This window comes from Gossypium arboreum, chromosome 6, assembly GCF_025698485.1.
Source record: "Gossypium arboreum isolate Shixiya-1 chromosome 6, ASM2569848v2, whole genome shotgun sequence".
NCBI lineage: Eukaryota > Viridiplantae > Streptophyta > Magnoliopsida > Malvales > Malvaceae > Gossypium > Gossypium arboreum.
The window spans coordinates 121,109,266-121,116,386 of NC_069075.1; the positions used below are offsets into that span (position 1 = coordinate 121,109,266).

General features: G+C 36.9%; 1 non-coding gene across 1 annotated transcript; it reads left to right on the plus strand.

Moving 5' to 3' along the window:
* Nucleotides 1-5,924: 5,924 nt before the first annotated feature.
* LOC128294425 (small nucleolar RNA R71) lies at nt 5,925-6,035 on the plus strand. The gene has a single exon (XR_008284736.1). It is a non-coding gene; the product is annotated as a small nucleolar RNA R71 (small nucleolar RNA).
* Nucleotides 6,036-7,121: the final 1,086 nt, after the last annotated feature.

Below are 7,121 nucleotides of genomic sequence, written 5' to 3' on the forward strand. Positions count from 1 at the left end.
ATGGCGGAAAATCCGATTCATTAAGTCCATAAATATGGTGGAGCATTTGTTAAGCCAAAAGGCATCACCGAAACTCATAATGTCCATACCTTGTCCTAAAGGCGGTTTTCGGCACATCGACTCCTTAACTCTCGGTGATAGTAACCGGACCTCAAATCAATCTTTGAAAACACTGTGGCCCCTTTAAGCGATCGAATAAATCATCAATCCTCGGCAATGGGTACTTGTTCTTTATAGTCACCTTATTGTCGACGGTAATCAATGCAAAGTCTCATTGAACCATCCTTCTTCTTTCTGAATAATGAGAGCACCCGGGGAGAGAAACTTCGGTCTCACAAATCCCTTGTCGTTAACTCCTGCAATCGAGCCTTCAATTCTTTTAATTCAATGAGCCATTCTATATGGAGCAATCGAGATCGGTGCGATGCCGGCAACAAATCAATGGCAAAATCTATCTCTCTGTTTGGAGGCAACCTGGGCAATTCCTCCGGAAATACATCCGAAACTCACAGACTATAGGTCTTGATTCAAATTTCAGTTGAGACATCTCAACATTCATTACATAAGCCGTAAGCTTCACACCCTTTTCTCATGTATTTACGTGCGGACATGTGCGAAATCACCATAGGCAATTTATTTGATTAAATCTGTTTCAACCCGAATTTCTCCATTTTCACATTTTAACTCTAGTGTCTTTTGTTTACAATCTACCTTAGCATCATACAATGTTAACGGTCCATTCCCAAGATAACGTCAAACTCACCAAATGGTAATGACATCAAGTTGGCGGAAAAGCAGTGACCTTGAATCATTAATGGGCAATTCTTGCAAACCTTGTCAACTAGCACATATTGGCCTAAGGGGTTCGACACTTTAATCGTAAACTCGATAAATTCAACAGCAACTTTTTATTGGATACTAAATTCATGCAAATATAGGAATGGGTGGACCGGGATCAATCAATGCAATAACAATAGTATCATAAAGAGAAAATGTACCGAGAATGACATCGGAGATGATGCATCTTCTCGAGCACGTATAGCATAAGCTCTAGCAGTGCTCTAGCTTCGATCTTGCCGTTAAATCTTTCATCACAGTTCTACTACTAGTCCCACCTCCAGTATTTCTCGGTGGTCTACCTCTACTAGCGGTGGTATTCATCTAACACTCAAATCTTTCTTCTTTAACCTTCTCCGGACGGTCTCTAATAAAATGCTCATGAGAACCTTTTGAAACAAGCTCGCTCGGTCCCCAACACTCACCATAATGTTGCTCGCCACATTGTTGACACTCGGGCTTTCTAGGTCGCACATTACCCACACTTGCCACCAAGTAGCTTGAGCTTTAGACCCGAATATGCTCTACCACGATCTCTGTAAATCCCCAATTGAAACTGTCATTCGAGGGTTTGTCTCTTTGGACCTCTTTGGTTGAGATTGAAATGGCTTACTTATCTGTCTTTTTCGACATCTCGAGCCTCAATAGCGACTTTTCTTCTTTCTTTGTTCAATTCTTGACTTTAAGAGCTCGATCAACCAATACTACAAATTCTTTCAACTCCAAAATCCCTACAAACACTTTAATGTCCTCATTCAGCCCATCTTCAAATCTTCTACACATAATGGCCTCGGTGGACACACATTCTGGGCATACTTGTCGAGTCTTACAAATTCGCGTTCATACTCTGCGACGGACATTTTCCTTGCTTCAATTCAAGGAACTCCTTTCGTTTTGATCAATAAATCGTTGACTTATGTATTTCTTTCTAAATTCTTCTGGAAGAAATCCCAAGTAACTTTTCTTTTGGCACCACTGCAACCAAAGTCTTCCACCTTCCACCAGTGGTAGGCGAATCTCTCAAAAGTGATCAAAGACACTTTAAGCATTCCTCGGTGTACATGAGAGCTCATCAAATACGGGTAGAATTTTCAAGCCGAATTCCGCTTTCTCGGGATCATCATCAACCTTTGCTCTAAACTCTTGACCCCTTGTTTTGAATCTTGTCAACGGAGGCTTGTTCATTCTTACCAAATTTATACCTTGAGCAGCTACAGGAATCATCGAGGTATAGGAGGGGTGGAAGAGGTTGAGCATTTGGATTTGCTCGAATAAATTGATATACCAATTGTTCATCATTTGGAGAAAGGCGTCCGAGCCTCATCTCCTTGTCCCAATGTCTCGGTCTACTTTCCACAGTAGCGGTCCTTTGTGCGGGAGCCGGCGCATTACTAGCAAACATCATCACCGCAGTTCCTTGGGATCCATTACTATATTAAAATAAAACACAGTTTAGAATAATCGAGTCACCACACTATCACAATATTTTTATGGCATGTATAGCTAGACTTTTACACACACTTTATTAGTCCGAGAACCGACTAAACCATAGCTCGATACCACTAAATGTAACACCCTTACCCGTTATGAAAGTCGCCGGAACAGATACAAGGTATTACGAACATAACATATACCAAGATAGAAATATGTCATCCCATTTGATAATGCATTATAACATATATCTTGAACAATATTAGCCAACTTTTATGGCTTGTACAAAGTAATGGTCGAAAATCTTGTAACTAATATTTTAAACCTAGACAAATATGACACATAACAAAATAATTTTTGCCTACTATACATGCCATAATTCAAAACATTTAGTTCAAATACCCCAAAGTATGATAGTGCGGGTAGATCTTCACGATCCTTGACTCTGAGCAAGTGGAGAACACTATAAGACAAAAGAGAAAGCGAAGTAAGCTTATAGCTTAGTAAGTAGTATGTAAATACTAATTTAAGAATCTAACATGTTTAAACAACAATTCAAGTATGTCTACTTTAACTTCACTACTTATTCCACTTGATTAATTTGTCTCTGTTGTGTCATATTCACTAAATAAATCATAACTCGAGTTACAAAACTCGAAATTCATATCCGTAAAATTTCCTGAATCTAGACTCATAAAGCTTCTTGCTAAATTTTTTTTATAATTTTGGTTCAGCAGATTAGTACAGTTTATTAGTTAAAGTTTCCCTGTTACACAGCTCGACTGGCCTGACCTCTGTCCACTACGAATTGAATTTCTCTCAGTACATAACTCAAACAACCCTGAAGTCTGTTGTATTTAAAACTAGTCTCAATAAGGAATTTAGGCATGTAAACTATATTTCTTAGTTTGCTTTGTACAATTTTTAATGATTTTCAAAGTGGAAACAGGGGATCACGTATTCATCCTGAGCAAGTCAGTTACAATTGTAAATATCTCAAAATATAGAATTCCTTTGCTTGCCCTGCTTCTTTTATATGAAAGTAGACTCATTAAGCTTTAATTTCACATCTCATTCAACCTCTAATTATATTCCTCCTATTTTTGGTGATTTTTCAAAATCACGTCACTGCTGCCATCTAAAAACAGTTTTAATACTAATTTCACTCTTTCACACATTCTTTATGCTAACCTCATTTTATCATATATATGTATATGCCACAATTCATTTTCACCACATTTCATTCACTATAAGTGTAGGTCCAAACCACAATGTCACCACAAAACCATCCCGTTGAACAATTTGGATCAATCCTCGATATTTAACGGTTCAAAGACACTGACCCACCATCATACTTCATTTAGTTCGGCTCTCTTGTACACATGGGGAACACTTAGTACCACTCATGCGACCTAGCCGATTTGTCTCGTAGCTCTCTTGTCTACATGGTGTCCTTCACTTGGAATCACGCATGCGACCTAGCTACATTTATCTTTCACGTAGCTCTCTTGTCTACATGGTGTCCTTCACTTGGAATCACGCATGCGACCTAGCTACATTTATCTTTCACGTAGCTCTCTTGTCTACATGGGATACATCTCGTATCACGCATGTGACCTAACTACTACAGGGTGTCTCGTAGCTTTCTTGTACACATGATGTGCACTCAGCATCATACATGTGACCTAGCTACGCTCCTCTATTTCATTCGATCTCTCCAGAATGTTCAACCGGATCTCTCTCTCTGTATTTATTTCCATTCTTCCCATAGTCAATTTATATTTTAACATCAGCTAGTATATTTATATAATAGGCTGAAATATAAGAATGTACATGAAATTATTGTAATATTTACATACAACTTACCTTGGTGCAAAATATGGAAATTTTGCAATTTAGTCCAAAACTTTTCTTTCCCAGTTCGAGGTCAATTCCGCGCCTTTCTTGATCTATAATAACACATTTAGCTCATTTAATACTCATACTATTTATTTCAATCCAAAAATCACATTGTAGAAAAATTACATTTTGCCCCTAACTTTTACAAAATTACAATTTTGCCCCTAGGCTCGGAATTTAATTTCAGCCCTTATTCTTATGTTTTATGATATGCTGAACATTTTCTCTTCTACAACAACATCAAATTCCCACTCTATCATATAGTTATGAACATTAGGTATTTTACCGATTATCTTGCTTTTACTGTTTTCACTTAAAACCGAGTAGCACAAATTATTTAACACAATTTAAAACCTCATATTCTATCATAAAACATCAAAATACACAAATTTCACCTATGGGTATTTTTCCAAATATGAACCCTAGGTTAAATTATTACTAGCATAAGCTTAATCGAGCTTAGGATTCCAAAAACGTAAAGAACATTAAAAGCGGGCTTAGAATCACTTACTATGGAGCTTGAAAGTTGAAGAATCCTAGCTATGGAGAGAGTGAAGTTTCGGCAGCAACTAAATGGGAAGATGACTATTTTGTGTTATTTTTCCCATTTTATTTCATTTAATATCAAAATGACTAAAATACCCTTACTACTAAACTTTCCAAAAATTCCTTCCATGTCCTAAATTTGTCCATGAACTTAAAATTGGTAGAATTGCTATTTAAGACCTCCTAATAAATATTTCAAAACAATTTCATACTAAAATTTCTAGTATGCAAATTTTGCAACTTATTCGATTTAGTCCCTACTTTCAATTTAAACACTTTAGGCATAGAATTTCATCACGAAATTTTCACACAATCATGCAATCATATCATAAACCCCAAAATATTTATAAAACGATTATTTCTATCTCGGATTTGTGGTCACGAAACCACTATTCCGATTAGGCCCTAATTCGGGTTGTCACACCTTTGCTTACAACCGTTTCTGGCCTTAGTTTTGCAACTAACCCTTCCTCATCTTAAATGGAAATCACGTTAAGTTGCCCCCTTGGGTTAGATTCAATGTTGCTTGACAGGCTACCTTGTGGTCGTTCGGAAATTAACTTAGCGAGCTGTCCAATCTGAGTTTCGAGCCCCTGGATTGATGCTTGTTGATTTTTAAGTGCTGTCTTAGTATTCTGAAAATGAGTTTTTGACACCGAGATATTTCCTCAAGGTTTGTCTTCTTTTCTTGCTGGTAAGGTGGTTGTTAAAAATCCGGAGGATGTTGTGGCCTTTGATTTCCTTGACTGCCCCACGAGAAATTGGGATAGTTTCTCCAACCTACATTATAAGTGTTACTATATGGGTTATTTTGGGATCTAGAGTTATTGTTACCCATATATTGGACTTGTTCCTCCTCGATGCTAGGGTTGAAGGGTTGATATTCTGTGCATGCTCATCCTCCATTCGAATTGCACCTCATCACTAGATGTACCTGAGTAGAACTACACAAACCGTCAATCTTTTTATTTAAAAGTTCTACTTGGTTAGATAGCATAGTAACCGCGTCGGGGTTGAAAACACTAGCTACTTTCGTCGATTTTGTTCTCATAACTTGCCACTGATAGTTATTCAGTGACATCTCCTCAATAAATTCGTAAGCCGCCTCAAGTGTCTTATTATTGATAGTTCCTCCAACGGCTACATCAATCATCTGTCGAGTCGAAGGATTCAGACCATTATGGAACATTTGAACCTGTAGCCAAAGCGGTAACCCATGGTGAGGGCACCTTTTTAAAAGGTCCTTGTATCTCTCTCATGCATCGTAAAGTGTTTCTAAATCCATCTGCACAAAAGAAAAGATATCATTAAGTAATTTGGCTATTTTAGCCGGTGGAAAATATTTTAATAAAAAATTTTTCGGTCATTTGTTCCCAAGTAGTGATTGACCCTTGTGGTAACGAGTTCAACCATTGTTTAGCCTTATTCCTTAACGAAAAGAGAAACAATTGAAGGCGAATGGCGTCATTAGAAACGCCATTAATTTTAAAGGTATCGCAAAATTCTAGGAAATTTGCCAAGTGAGCGTTGAGATCCTCGTCCTGCAAACCATCAAACTGAACAAACTGTTGTATCATTTGAATTGTGATAGGTTTCAGTTCAAAATTATTTACAGCAATAGCAGGTCTAACTATACTTGACTCAGTTCCTGTTAAACTAGGTTTAGCATAATCATACATAGTGCGCGGAGTAGGATTTTGATTAACAGCAAATGAAGGAGGTAGCGGATTTTCTTATTTTTCAGCCATCTCCTCGGTTGTGGTTTGAATATCATCCTCTTGCTTGTTCTCTGTGTATCTTAAGTTTCGCCTTATTTCTCTTTGGTTTCTGCGAACTGTGCGATCGATCTCACTGTCAAAAAGTAATTGTCCTGACGGGTTTCTTCTAGTCATACACTATAAGAACCTGCCAGAAAAAGGGAAAAAGAAGGATTAGTAATAAAAATTAGAATAAAATTTAAATTGCAGTAAAAGTAAATGGCTAAAGTTGTAACAGCCCGATTTAGGGCTAAAATGGAATAGTGGTTTTGAAACCACGAATCCGAGGTTGAAAAAATTTATTTTGATTAAGTTTTAGTGTTTATATTAAGATTTCATAATTGTGTGAAAATTTCGTTGCGAAATTTTATCGATTGGGTGTTTAATTTGATATTTAGGACTAAATTGAAATAGGTAAAAAAATGTGTGTTCTAGTTCATAAAGTACTTAATTGAAATGGGGGTTTTAAGTAGAGGTCTTTAAATGGCAATTAGACTATTATACTTTATATGGACAAAAATTAGGACATGGATGGAATTTTAAGAAAGTTTAGTAGTAAGGGCATTTTGGTCATTTGCATATTAAATGAAATAAAATGGGAAAAACAACACAATAATGTGTTCATCTTCATTCAAGCTTGGACGAAACTTA